Genomic DNA, 14,876 nt, shown 5'->3' with positions numbered 1-14,876 from the left:
ATGATTTAATGCTGCTCATTCGGGTGCATAACATAATCCCAAATGTGGTGCTGTAAAGAGTAATTTTAAAGTAGAATTTGTATTTTAATTGTGAAGCTATGGATAATTTTTTCTTTCTATTTTTTTCTCTACTTCTCAAAGGTTCCCTAAATGAAACATCAAGACAGTTGGAAAACTCCTTTTCTCCACTCCTGACATAATTTGCTATAAATTATGGCTCTCACTATTCTGTTTTCATTTTTAACACTCTTAGGGAAATTTTAAAAGATCTAATATACCACCATCACCACCCAAAAAGTGGGGGAGGACAGTATGATCCACTAAACTTTCAGATAGTACTACTGTTACCAATTATTACAAAAATAATCCAGTTAAAAACATAAGGGAAGTCAAGTTATTTTTTAATGGGAGAAACCCCTTGATTTGTTTAACTCAGTTGAGAACAGTGCACAGGAATGGATGAGTGTTTAATAAGCCTGTTTGATTATAATAATTTGAGTCTAAAACATATGCTGTATTATTCTTTAGAAAGTGGTACTTCTAGGGGCTCTTTCATACGTACACTTAAAAATAATCACCTCGCTGTACATGACAGAACCTTGGCTCAGGGAATGTTGCTTTTTGACCCATGTCAAAAGGGAAAGGTGATGTCAGGTGATACTGTCATAGCAGTACGCTCCTTTCTGGTGTCTAGGATGCTGTTATTTCTATTAGTCTTGGTAGCCAGCAAAGACATTCTGCATTCTAAATAAAATGAACACATAGAATTTCACACACACAACACACACAATTTTTTTTAAGAAGAAAACTCAATCTTTTACATGATTCAAGTTTAAGGGGTTGTTTTGGACTGAATTAAGTGAACAATGCCTACTGGCTAAAATTTAAGTTATAAATCAGGCCTGAGCACATTAAACAGCCAGTAAAGAAAGAAAAAACTGGACGCCATTCTGTGAAGCCCTGACAACACCAAGTGAAGAAGGAATTCCAGTGGCTCCCTGGACTGAGAGCGGGCGGGCGCCATCCCTGTGCCTGTAGAAAAGTCCTCACCTGAACAATGACAGGCTTGGACGAGATACTCCACAAATCCCTTACAACTGAAAGTCTCATTCTGCAATTTTAGCACAAAATTAAGGCCTTTTTAGACTGTGAGCTCTTTGTCTTCTTCGTCACCCTATCATGGCACCTGATGCCTAAGAGATACTCAACAAATGGCTGCTGAATAGCAAGCATTTTTTAAAAAATTGAACTACATGAAAAGAACCGTGGCTTCTGATGGACATTATCCACTGGTCCCTGAGGCTCACACACATCACTCCTGGTGCTGGTCCCTGGCACCGTCTCCACCACTTTGGAGAATTTTGGTAACTGCATAATGATTCCACAAAGGAGAACTACATTTTCTTCGACAAAATTCACTTTTCAGCTTACTTCATAGTTGATAATAGCTTGTGCTGGAAGAAGTTTCAGCTCTGCCAATTTTTCACAGTTCATTGGTGTCTGTATTATCAACATTACCCTCAACCCATGGCTCCTCATAGAATTCTTTCTAAGTCAATTGTCAATGTTGTAGCTGTTGTTTTAATTAAAACTGGTTAACACAATCTGTAAGCTATTTGAGTAAAGTCAGCATGTTGCAGTAGGCTGGAAGGAAACAAGGGGGGGCCTTCCCCACCCTCTGTCTGATGGAGTCCCAAACAGTCCTCAGGGTACCTGTGTTCCAAAGAGGACACCTATTATCTGACATAGGACCCAAACGAGGGTCCCCGTTTCCACCGCAATGTTCAACATTAATAAACAGTAGTTTATTTCTTACAACGGCTCAGTAACCACTCTTAATATTTTCTTCCTTCACTCCACCATGTGCACCCATTCTGAAAACGTAAATGTAGGCTCCTTCCAATAGCGTTTCTGATCTCAAGCGCCTGTTTCAAAGAGAGATTTGTGCCTCATCCAATTTATTTAACCTTCTATCCACAAGGAGTTCTTCAGTTTAGGACTTGTAAGCTAGATCCCAGTATTCCGTCTTTCCATACTTAATTTTACCAAAGAAAAGATTAGAATGGAGTGCCAGGAGCAGAAAAATCAACAGATTCAGAACCAGAAATTCTGAGTTCAAAATCTGCCACTACCAACTGTGTAAGCTGGAGCAGCGGGGTGGGGGCCCTTTCTGAGATTGTGTTTATTTACAAAATGAGGAAAATTGTATTTGGTTCAACTATCTTGGTTTTTATAAAGATTTAATAACTATTATAAATGAATACTAATAATTATAAATATTGAAAGCAATTTTCTTTCTGTAGTTATACAAATTATATATTATAATCTTTATTATATGAACAGAAATTTGATTTAAATATGCATACATTTACTTTGTTAAATAAAGGTAATTTGTTTATGTAAGTAATTAATAATTATTTCTAAAGACTAAAAGAAATTGTTACCATTTCCATTCATGTTCTCTCTCTTAGTAAGTTATTCTATGAAACACCAACTCTCAACAGTAACCAAATTCAAAAGGCCTCTTTGTATTTCAAGTCATCCATTACTATAATAAGGTTATTATGTAGTTACAAAAATAACACCTGTTTGTAATTTGTGAAAATTACAAAATTCAAAATAAGTACAAAATATAAACTCAAGACTCACCCACCATCCTACCACCCAAAGATACACTCGGTTAATATTGTGGAAGTTTTAAAAATTGAGATCATATTATATAAAATGCTTCGTATCCTTTGTGTTGGAACATTATTATCCCGTGCACATTTCTCCACATCATTCAGTGCTCCTCAAAAACCAGGTGCTCAATCACTGTACAATAGTCCTCCAGATGCACATGTCACAATTTAACCTTGTCTACAACATGGAATACGGGCTGCACTCGATCTTTATGTTACAAATACTACAATAATAACCACTCCTGAACATAAACTTTTGTAGATTTAAAAAAAATGTTTTTACATAAAGTACTAGATGTGGTGAAGTAGTACATAACTATTTTGAAGACTTTTGGCACATACTATAAAATTGTTTTTGTGGGGGGGTTAAAATATATTTTATGCTATTGATTATGCTCTTACAGATGTCCCATTTTCTCCCGCTCTATTCCCCCCACACTGCAACACCCCTTCACCAGAACCCCGCTCCCCTTAGTTGATGTCCCTGGGTAGTACATGTAAGTTCTTTGGCCTCTCCATATCCTATACTCTTCTTGACTTTTCTCTGTCTATTCTGTACCTACCATTTATGCTTCTTATTCCTTGTACCATTTTCCCCATTCTCCCTCCTCCCCACTGACAACCCTCCATGTGATGCCCATTTCTCTGATTCTGTTCCTGTTGTAGTTGTTTATTTAGTTTGCTTTTGTTTTGCTTTGGGGGGGGTGGGATTCAGTTGTTGATAGTTGAGTTTGTTATCATTTTACTGTTCATAGTTTTGATCATCTTTTTCTTAAATTAGTCTCTTTAATATTCCATATAATAAGGACTTGGTGATGATGAACTCCTTGAACTTGACCTTACCTGGGAAGCACTTTATCTGCTCTTTCATTCTAAATGATAGCTTTGCTGGATAGAGTAATCTTGGATGTAGGTCCTTGCCTTTCATGACTTTGAATACTTCTTTCCAGCCCCTTCTTGCCTATAAAGTTTCTTTTTTGAGAAATCAGCTGCTAGTCTTATGGAAACTCCTTTGCAGGTAACTGTCTCCTTTTCCCTTGCTGCTTTTTCTCTTCAATCTTGGGTAATGTAATTATGATGTGCCTTGGTGCGTGCTTCCTTGGGTCCAACTTCTTTGGAACTCTCTGAGTTTCCTGGACTTTCTGGAAGTCTATTTCCTTAGACAGATTGGGGAAGTCCTCCTTCATTATTTTGTCAAGTAAGTTTTCAATTTCTTTTTCTTCCTCTTCTCCTTCTGGCACCCCTGTGAGTCAGATGTTGTAACATTTAAAGTTGTCCCAGAGGTTCCTGAGCCTCTCCTCATTTTTTTGAATTCTTGTTTCTTCATTCTATTCCGGTTGAAAGTTTATTTCTTCCTTCTCCTCCAAATCGTTGATTTAAGTCCTGGTTTCTTTCCCTTCACTGTTGGTTCCCTGTACATTTTCCTTTATTTCACTTTGTATAGCCTTCATTTTTTCCTCTATTCTGCAACCATACTCAACCATTTCTGTGAGCATCCTGATTACCAGTGTTTTGAACTGTGCATCTGACAGGTTGGCTATCTCTTCATCACTTAGGTATTAATTTTTCTGGAGCTTTTATCTGTTCTTTCATTTGAGCCATATTTTTTTGTCTCTACGAGTCTGTTACATTCTAAGAGGCAGAGCCTTAGGTATTCACCAGGGTGGGGCAACCCACGTCACTAGGTGGTGGTGTTGTATGTGGGGGGAGGGGTCCGAGAGGGAACAATGACACTTGCTTGGCTCTTGCCTTGCTTTCAGTCACTTCCCCTGCTACCCACAAGCAAACTGGGTCCTTCTAGTGCTGATTCCTGGGTGGGTGGCTTTGTGTTTGTTGTAGGACTCTGTGGGTCTCTCCAATGAACTGTCCTGTGAGGGTGGGAGTTTCTCCCACCACTGCAACCCCCACGGAATTTTACAGCCAAAGGTTTTGAGGCTTTATTCCCCCATGCCAGAACCCTGGCTTGCACGGTCTTACTCCCCAGTTGTTCCTCCTGGTTTATCTGCATGCAAATGTGGGACCGCCTGATCCTCTAGCTGCCACCTTGCCACGTGTCCTCTCTGCCCTGACTGCCCAACTGCACCCCTCCTGCCAGTCTGAATGAATGTTTCTTCAACTCCTTGGTTCTTGGACTTCCACACAGTTTGATTTTCTGGCAGTTATGGTTATTTTTTGTTTTTAAATTTGTTGTTTTTCTTCTTTTGGTTGTGCGAGGAGGCAACATGTATCTATCTACGCCTCCATCTTGGCTGGAACTAAAACTGTTTTTTATGAAGTTCATACAGCAATACAGCAAAACCTCACTTAGCCAAGGGAATAGGATAACTGGTTTAGAAATGTAAAAGGCTGCCTTAAGCAGAGAATGATAAATAGACACGCACACATGCACACGTGCGCACACACACACACCCCTTAGCCACTTTATTTTGAAATTAAAATAATACATATTCTTTTGCCAATTTCCTGATGCAAGGTCAATGTCTTTTTCCTAAATAATCAGTCTCTGGACTGACGGTTAGGCTAGTCATTCCAGTATAAACCACACCCAAAAAGGCATCATACACAATTTCCAATTTCCCTTTTTTATTAGAGTGGACTCAAAAATCTCTCCAGAAGCAAGCTGAGAACCCTTACAGAAGTGCAATTACTCCCCCAATCCTTTGCAGTTGCCATGACCATACCTAACTTAGCAGCATTCTCTTTGGAGGTTTGCCTCTGGAGGGCTTCCAAGCTATTTAGTTTATTTTTGTAGAAAAATAATACTCATATTTATTCAGATTACATAAAATTTTAATCCTCACTCAAGAACATTTTTTTTTCATTGCTTTCTTACAGAGAGGCAGGGAGAGAGAAAAACATCAACATGAGAGAGAGGCATCAACTGGTTTCCTCCCATACACGTCCAGTCCGGGATCATCCATGCCCGGAATGGGGATCAAATCCACAACCTAGGTACGTGCCCCAACCAGGAATCGAAGCCGCAACCTTACAGTTATAGGACAATGCTCCAACCAACTGAGCTACACTGGCCTGGGCAACTCAGATTACATAAAACTTTAATTAGGTAATTACAGTAACAAGTACTACAAGCTTTTGGTATCAATACAACTGAGTTGATCAACATTCAACTCAACCAGCTGACCCAGAAGGAAACAGACCTCTAGAGTAGCTGCCGGCCTGTAGGTGCTGGAGGCATGGGCACCAGTGAGAGGAGGAGGTAAGGAGCTCTCACCATAGACAGAGCTCATCTCTCAGCACCTTGCAACTATTGAGTAGTATGATTGTAAAAGTCATTTATTTATATATATACACAGAGTATAAACAGACACAGGTTGCCCCTAAGCTAAAAGGAAGAGCAGTGTATGTTGTGTTTAACACAGACTTGCTCAATGGAAGCCAAGAGCAACCTACCACAGTCTCTCTATTGGAGGTTGGGACCTCCACCTGACCTCCAAATGATGGAGCCCAAGATTTGGTCCCTTTTCTAGAAGTCCTCCCTTTTCTATCTAAATTCAGTCACCAGCTGATCTCATCTAGTCCCAAATCTTCAAATAACATGTGTAGAGAAAAGACTCTCAAACTTAAAACTCTATAGATATCTTGTCTCCCAAGTAGGTCACACTCAGTAGAATATGGACCCCCACCCCCACCCAGACCTGCTCCATTTACCAGACCTGTTCCATTCACCACCACCCTCTGCTCGGGTCAAATGGCTTGGCTGCCCTTGACTTCTCCCATTTGTACTCCACAACCATTGCAGTAGTAACTCCTGTCACCTCTCCCATGCATTTGTGAGTTTAGCTCCTGTCTCTTCTGCTTAAAATGCAAGTATCCAGAGGGCAGGGACCCTGCCTTGTTCACGACTGTATCTCCAGCCCCCAAACTCTTCCAGACACATAGTAAGTCCTTAATAAACACTGTTGAATGAAAAGGGCTCCTAAAAAGTGACAGACTCCTCTAGGAGATTTTCTGTGCATGACTAGAAGACCAGGAGAAAATTTTCCAGCCTCTTTTATAATATGCAATTTTCCCAACTTGGGGGTGACAATAGGCCACTAGCCCAACAGTGTCATTTTATAGATGAGACCCTTAAGGTCCAGAAATTGCACAATTTACCCAAGATCACAAGAACACAGAGCTCCGAATGCAAATGTAAACTGATGCACAAGCCACCCCACCAAATGATCAGCCCTACATCCCCTCTCCTTTTGTTTATATACAAAACATTTTTTGCAAGTATTTGGAGAGCTGAATTAATATCAGAGATGTGTATTTTTTCATTCTGGGTATGGAAGAAAACATTCAGCAAGAGGCTTCTCACAATGTTCCCAATTACACAGCCACTTGAAAAGCCCACAAGTTGTTTTGAGGCTGCTGCAGCATCAGAGCAATTCACAGCAGACAGAAACTAAGTCAAGCTGCCCAGACCAAAATCCCAAAGTCACTGCCGGAAGCTGAGGCTGCCTACTTCATTTCCTTCTTTCACAAACCCACCCCTACCAGAATTTACTGTAAATTTCCAGTACAGAGAGACAGCAGCTGGGTGTCTGCAAGTTGGTAACTGTCATCTGGTTTCATATTTACTGCTCACAGGTTCTTCCTAAAATGCAGTAATATAAGGCCTCACTCAGAAAGCTCCCCAAGGTAAACTGTCCACAGATGTAATGTTATCTCACTGCTTTTATCACTTCCCTGTCCCAATCTGAATACCCTGGTGTTTTCAAGCTCCTGGTACCTCCCCCACCCCCACCCCGAGCTGCTGCCAGGAGCTCGGGACCAGACCCAGTCAAGGTCAGCAAGGTCTCCCCTCAGCTCCCATCCCTACTCACCTAATCACATCAATCTCCTGGCTAGGACTGAGCATAATGTTTGAACTTATCCAATACATGATCGGAAGTTCTGCATAACATTGGTTGTTTGTTTGTTTTAAGAAACAACTAATAAGCACTTTAAAATTAACAAAACAGTTTTTCCACAAACATCTCTTCATCTACACCTCATAAACAGCACCCAGGAAGTTCACGACAACATGGCCTTCCTCACTTCCCACATGAGATGTGTATGGACAAAGAGTTAAGAACAGGGCTAGTGATGTCCACACCTGCACCAGTCTGTCAAAACCAAGTCCTTCCTCTCTTGCCTTCACTGACTACAGAGCTGCACCTGTGTCCATGGTACCCACCTTTGCCCACACCTAGCAGAGCATCCTTCAGTTCACTCAGTCATTACAGCTCCCTATTGCCTGATTTCTTTCCAGGCTAAGACGGATTAGCATAAACTTTTGATTTCTAGGAACTATCAGCTTATGGGGAGGGGGGGGACAGGGAGGATGATGACAGGTTAAACATACAAGAGGTAAAAAAAAAAATGCAAGAAAGATAAGGCAATGTTGCCCCCTACATCTGTACTGTACTTCATAGTTTTCAAAGAGCTTTCATGTAGACTTAGTGCTCCCCAGAATTATAACCAAGCACTAGGGCTGAAGCCTGGGAAGCTGGGGCTTAATCCCTATGGCTGGATAAGGTATCCCGGAGCTGAGACAGGAGTCAACTTTGAAGACTAGGGGAAGGTCTCTGAGAGGCTGAGTGAGTGTAATGGGATTCCAGAGTATTCCAGATTTAGCACATACCACAATGGCCTAAAAATGGAAATAAGACCTGGAAAGACAGGAAGCTCTAGGCTGGAGCACTTGGTTTTTATTGGGGAGTAACAAGAGCTCAGGTGAAATCAAGGATGATGTTTAAACAAAAACAGAGGGACTTAGAACTCATCTAAAATGAATGATTAGCTCTGCAAGAGAATAAAGATATGTGGTCCTCCGAGAACCAAGTTCAGACTTTTTGTGATGGGATTTTATGTTTCCTGACATCCAAGGTCAAAATTCACCTTTTATACCTCTTTATCTCCTGTGTTTTCACTACAAAAAAAGTCCTCTCTTCGGACTTACACATTGTTACTTAACGTTTTCATTTGTGTACCTGTTTAAATACAGTACAAGCTTGCAAAGAAGGGACCATGTCTTTTATTCCTGTGTATGCCCTGGAGAGTTTAGAATAATGCTTGTCATGAAAGCTACTCTTCAAATGTCATTGACTAATCAGGACATCACAGACTTACTTTAAAAGAATTGGAACTGATACAGGAGAAGCCACTCTAACACACACATCTACCTGTTTGCCCTTTAAACTCTTGCTCATTTGTCCTTACTATGTGCCAGGCACTGTTCTATGCAATTTATTTGTATCAACTTGTATCATCCTGACAACCATAAAAGGGGCACACTATCGTTAGTGTTATTACCATTTTAAAAAGGAGGAAACTGAAGCACATAAATTTTAAGTAACTATCTAACATCACAAAGCAGCACAGGCAAGATTTGAATCCAGGAAGGCTGGTTCCAGAGTTAACGCACTAAACCTTCATGGATGACACGGTCTCTCAAAATAACACACTATACTTGAAAACACGTGGGCCACATTTTGTTTCTTCAGTTTTTAAGCTGTGGCAATGATCACATTTTTTTTTTTATTTGACACAGTGCAAACTGCAATTACTTTCTTAAATCACAAAACATACTAAGATTTTAATATGCTTCTAAATAATACATCCAGACTTGGGCTTGCATGCTGTTTATACTACGACATGCATCTGCTCTTGGCATTAAACACAACAAAATTAGCTATTTTATAATTACACAATAAGAATGTCAGTGCCATCATCTGATGGGACAAATAGTGAATGATTAATGCCTCTTTGTAGAGAAAATTCTTTTTAAACATATTAACATACAAATAGCTAAGCAAATATTACTTGATTCAAATAACCCAACAGCTACAAAGACAAGAGAGTTCTTTACCTGGAAATAATAGTCAACACTCACTTGGACGAGGCAGCATCCAATGGTGCATTTATAAAACTCACACAGTGTTGACTCAAAGGATCCCCACTCCCCACTCACAGTAATTAGTGCTAACATAATCTGGACACTAAGGTGGCAGTGAACAGACAAGCTGGTTTCACATGACAATTAAAAGTGCTGTTCCAAGCAGTCAGAACATTTTTCTGTATCGATGTTCTAAAACCTCGTCTACGAGTTTTCCAACAAAGCCAGTTTGACTCATATCCTTCAAATTATTATCTACTACATACATTAACAGATTGAGAGCATTCACAGAACATTACTTCATTCAATTAAAATGGAGAGAATATGAACGAGAACATTGTTATCAAAATATACTGAAAGAAAAAATAACTAAGGCCATTAAATTTGGTTCCTGTGCACAACACAAAATAGTTCCTAAAAACTAACTGGTCAACATGCTTGAGACGAGAAACATTAATCTAGTCCATTTTAATCAGAAAAAGTAGCAGACACTAAGGAAAACAAATGTTTTCCTTAAAAAGCATTCAATTTAGCTCATAATGTGTACACATCTTCATTTTAGGCACAATTTTTAGGTTAAAAATTAATATAACCTTGCTGAGAGGATATAATCAGAACACAATGAATTTCACTGCTGTTGCTTTCAGCATTAGTGCCCAGTTGTATTAATGCCCAGTTGTTTATCTCTACAAATAAAGAGCAGCCTGGGAACTGTCCTAGTTTCTTTGAGAGTTATCAACTGAAGCTAATGTTTCCTTAGTGAGAAGGCCACTCTAAAGGGGAACTGCAAGAACCTGGCCGGTTTCCTTCACTATTTGCACAGACACAGCACAATTTGCAGCATGGGCAACAGCAGCGTGGCGATGGAATCTGAGTATGTTCCAGTGAGGGCTCCCAACAGTCCTCATTATGTTCATTCGCGCAGCTGAAAACACAGGACAGCCTTTCCCCATGATGAGTAGCCCGTTTAAAATGAGTGTAGTCATACATGTTGATGGATGGCAACCCAATAACAAAATGAAGCTCCCTTTAAAAGCATTAGCTTCTTCCTGTCCTGCTCATACCCCCTTAGCACACTGTCTTGGACATACTCACACCCAGTACACAAAGCCCTTCCTTTCCCCCCAAAGTATTCCACACACCTCAGAACTGACTGAATTACCAGTGTATGACAGTGTTACCTATTGCAATTCGGACACTTGTAAGGGCTTATGAGAAGCCACCATTCAGAAGACTTACTAGAAAGCTTCCCCCTCTACACTACCCCCAAGTGTGTGCTATGGAAATCTTTCTTAACTTCCCCTTTAAAATAAGATTGTTTTAAGACATATAATGCTTGCAACATGGCTACCACATAGTAAGAACCCAAAATACATACCATCAACAAAGCCACATTAATTGCTGAGAGTTCCCTTTGGCCTGAGATGCTGGCACTTAGGGATGTTTCTACCCTGTCAGAGGAGAGACCTTAAATAGTAGGAAAAAGAGAGAGAACCCTGAGAGAACTGAAAACTAATAGCAATTTTAAGCCCCATATTATATTTAGTAAAAACAATTAAGTAGGCCAGGTTAAATAGGCTCAATCAATTTGATTCTTTTACTTCAACTTCTTATTGCAATGTGATTTAGTATCTTACAGGCAAATCACAGCAGGGCAGGCCCACAGGACATCCGTACAGAAACACGTCTCCACCTGCTACAGTACACACACACATCAAGGCTGCAGTCTTGTTCTGCACCCAGTGCCGCTGGTTTCATGATGGAATGAGCCCAGTTACCGAAAGAATATTCATCTGTTAATGACAATAGTTTTGGGACAACAATGGAGGTATGTCTCGAGAAAGATTTTGACCAAAATGCCGTAACAGATACGACCTAACATGTATCTTCATTGTGATCATCCTCAAAAGGTTCCGAAACTCTAAATCAAATTTACTGTTACATATGATGTCTAGAGCACCCAAATCCTCATTTCTAAAGTGGAGGTGGTGTCTCTTCTTAAAGGGTGCCTGTCAATAATACAGCATGCAGTGAAAAAAATTAGCTCAAGACGGATCACAGACCTGAACAGATGCTGAAACCATGAAGCTTTCAGAGGAAAACAAGTGAGAATAGTTTAAGGATTGGAGGGTAGGTAAAGGCTTCCTAAGACACAGAAAGTAACAGCCATTTTTTACCAATTGATAAATTAGATTTAATCACATTTACAACTTTTCATTACCCAATGACAGCTTTACCATGAGAAAAATCAGGGCAGAAGACAAATCTTTAAAAAGAAGCGCTGGCATCTAGGCTGCACGAGGAACTCTCACACTCAACAACGAAGTGCTCACTGAGGCTGGTTTATAACGGCCTGATTTGGAGGGAACAGCTCAACAGAGGAAGAGGAGATGCTAGAAATTTCTCTCCTGTGAAAAATTAAGGGTTAGTGGCTAGAGAAGAGTTGTTGCCTAGAATACTACTTGAGGGAGAACAAAGAAAATAAAAATCAGACAGATACCAGGACAGTTAGAACTATTAAAAAATATACTGCACACAGTGATAATAAGTCTACATTTAAAGGACATCTGGATTTAAAGTGGCAGTTTTGTTGTCCTATTAAGTTAGTTTCAAAAGGTTTCTTCTACCCAAATTTAATGCCAGAGCAATAATTCTTATTTACATTTATTCAATTTTCCAGGCCAGGAAACACATATTTGTATGGGAAATATATTTTAGTTAAAAAAGACAGGTTCATATTATATCACATTTTAGGCATCTTTTGTTTTGTCTAAAAATAAACTTTAACTTTCCTACAACAGTAAGCCAAAAAAATAAGGATATGAAGTAATATAACATGGCATAGAGGTGCCGATAATTATTAAAGTTTTTCAGCCATAATTTCTGAGCTGTGTTTTTATATAATTATACATTTGGTTCTGTCTAGACATGCTATTCAGTTGGATCTGCAAAGCATACCACCCTTCCCCACAAGCGCTGGCAGACCAACATATAATGAACAAAATTGATAGTTATGTTTTTTTAACATGTAGATGTTAACTACTTATAACAATAAGAAGTTTTGACATTTACTGTTTTTCAACTGCAAAGCTAAATATCTGATGGATGATGGATCAGTTCATGTGTAGCCCTCCTTTCTCCCTGGTCTACCCTCCCTCTTTGCTATTTGACCGTACGTGTAAAGGGGTTGCTTTGCTGCTCTCCACACACTGTGTCCACGCACAGTGAGACCACACAACAGCCACTTGAGATGCTGTTTTGCCCAAATTAGTAAGAAACATTTGAACTCTGGGGTTCTATCTGAGGACTATTAGAACCTCTTTAGACTGAACTGCCAATCAGAAAAAGGTAACACGTGAAAGCAAAAGAATTTGTTCTTCCTTTTAGCTGTTCAAAAAAATACAAGTTCTCAGTATCATACACACAATACTAAATCAGTTTTGACCAGAATAGCTAAGATGTCAAACCAAAAAATATTAATAATAAAGATCAGCGACAATCAAAAGTGGTATTTTTAAACTAAAACAAGAATGCATCCTACCATCATAATACATGCAGGGAGAAGCATAAATACACAGAAAAATCAGGGGAGAACATTAAACATAGTGGCTCAGGCACTGAAGGCAGACAGATGTGGGTTCGAATCACAGCTCAGCCACTTTTATGTGACCTACAGAAATCATTTTAGTCTTATTAGTAACGTGGGTCCATCTGTTAACATCTCACAGGATGAAAATGAAGATTAAATGAGATAATGGAAACAAGTCTCTAGCAACATTTCAGGTACAAATAACATAGTCAATAAAAGTAACTATTATTATTGTTATAGTTAACTTAAAATTTCTTCAACAAGGATTAGTAATTACCAGAAGGCCATAATGTAAAAGAACCAAATTTAATCACACACACACAAAATACACCAATCAAAGATTTCTACTTTAGGAATTTTTTCCAGTGGTCCCAACCAACAACACTATAGAAACCAACAGAAACTTAAAATGGCTATGATTAATAAATCAACAAACAACAAGTGCTGGTAAGGATGTGGAGAAAAGGGAACCCTAGTGCACTGATGGTGTGGAAAACAGTAAGGAATTTTCTCAGAAAACTAAAAATGGAACTGTCTTTTGACCCAGCAATTCCACTGCTGGGATTATACCCTAAGAATCCTGAAACACCAATTCAAAAGAACCTGTACACCCCAATGTTCACAGCAGCACAATTTACAATAGCCAAGTGCTGGAAGCAACCTAAGTGCTCATCAGCAAATGAGTGGATCAAAAAACTATGGCACATTTACACAATGGAATTCTACGCAGTAGAAAGAAAGAAGGCGCTCCTACCCTTCGTGACAGCATGGATGGAACTGGAGAACATTATGCTAAGTGAAATAAGCCAGGTGGTGAAAGATAAATACCATATGATCGCACCTATATGTGGAATGTAATGAACCAAATAAACTAATGAGCAAAATAGAACCAGAGGTATAGAATCATGGAATACACCGACAGATGTAAGAGGGTTGGGGAAGGGGGGACGTGGGGACTGACTGAAAGAAGGTGAAGGTATTAGTCAAAGAACATATATGAAGGACCCGTGGACACGGACAACGGTGTGGGGATTGACTATGGAAGTGAGGGGTGGGCTGGGTGGAGGGGGGGCGAAGAGGGGAAATTGGGACAACTATAATAGCATAAACAATAAAATATTTTTTAAAAAATAAACAAAAATTTAAATAAGCAATACAGGGAGTGGAAATAAATCCTTCTCTTTCCTATTTTTCCTGGTCCAAATATTTTTTAAAAAAGAATGAGGTGGGGGAAAAAAACCCCAATCATTCGGAGTCAAACCATTTTCAGCAATCATTCACTTGGTCAAACAGTGGCACACAAGCCATCATGGCTGAAGATAAACAATTTTTATGTAAAATTACACAGCTACTCACTCCCTCCCTCTGATCTCTAAACCAAATTGTTGCAGTACAATGATTTTCTAGGTCAGGCTGCAACTAACCCAAACAAGTACCTGTTCATAATAAAATATGAACTCAGTAAAGAGGCACGATCTTCTATTTCACTTACTCCTTCATTCGTGCATTCACTCTTGAAGGATCTATCCAGTTCTTACTCAGTGCCAAGCTCTGTTAAATAGTAACATGGTAGCAAGGACGACTCCTGCAGAGAGAAGAGCATCCGTAAAGAATATGAAGAAGGAATGGCACAGGATGTCCTGTCTCACACAGCACGTGCTTCAGAACCTCCAGAGTAAAGGACCAGATGAAGGGAGTGACTGGGGTGATGCCTACTATACAA

At 39.5% G+C, this 14,876-nt stretch overlaps 1 protein-coding gene across 27 annotated transcripts in view; it reads right to left on the bottom strand.

The window, feature by feature from the left end:
* Window positions 1-14,876, bottom strand: part of SIPA1L1 (signal induced proliferation associated 1 like 1) — a 323,108-nt gene that overhangs the window by 211,424 nt on the left and 96,808 nt on the right. For 2 of the 27 annotated variants that reach the window (XM_071222034.1, XM_071222041.1), the window contains one exon: window positions 14,646-14,738. The exons of the other annotated variants lie outside the window; for them this stretch is intronic. The gene's annotated coding sequence lies outside the window, so the exon portion shown is untranslated. The remainder of the gene's footprint in view (window positions 1-14,645; window positions 14,739-14,876) is intronic. 27 annotated transcript variants of the gene reach the window in all.

Source organism: Desmodus rotundus, chromosome 7 (genome assembly GCF_022682495.2).
Source record: "Desmodus rotundus isolate HL8 chromosome 7, HLdesRot8A.1, whole genome shotgun sequence".
Classification (NCBI taxonomy): Eukaryota; Metazoa; Chordata; class Mammalia; order Chiroptera; family Phyllostomidae; genus Desmodus; species Desmodus rotundus.
This window is presented reverse-complemented; position numbering and strand designations above follow the sequence as displayed.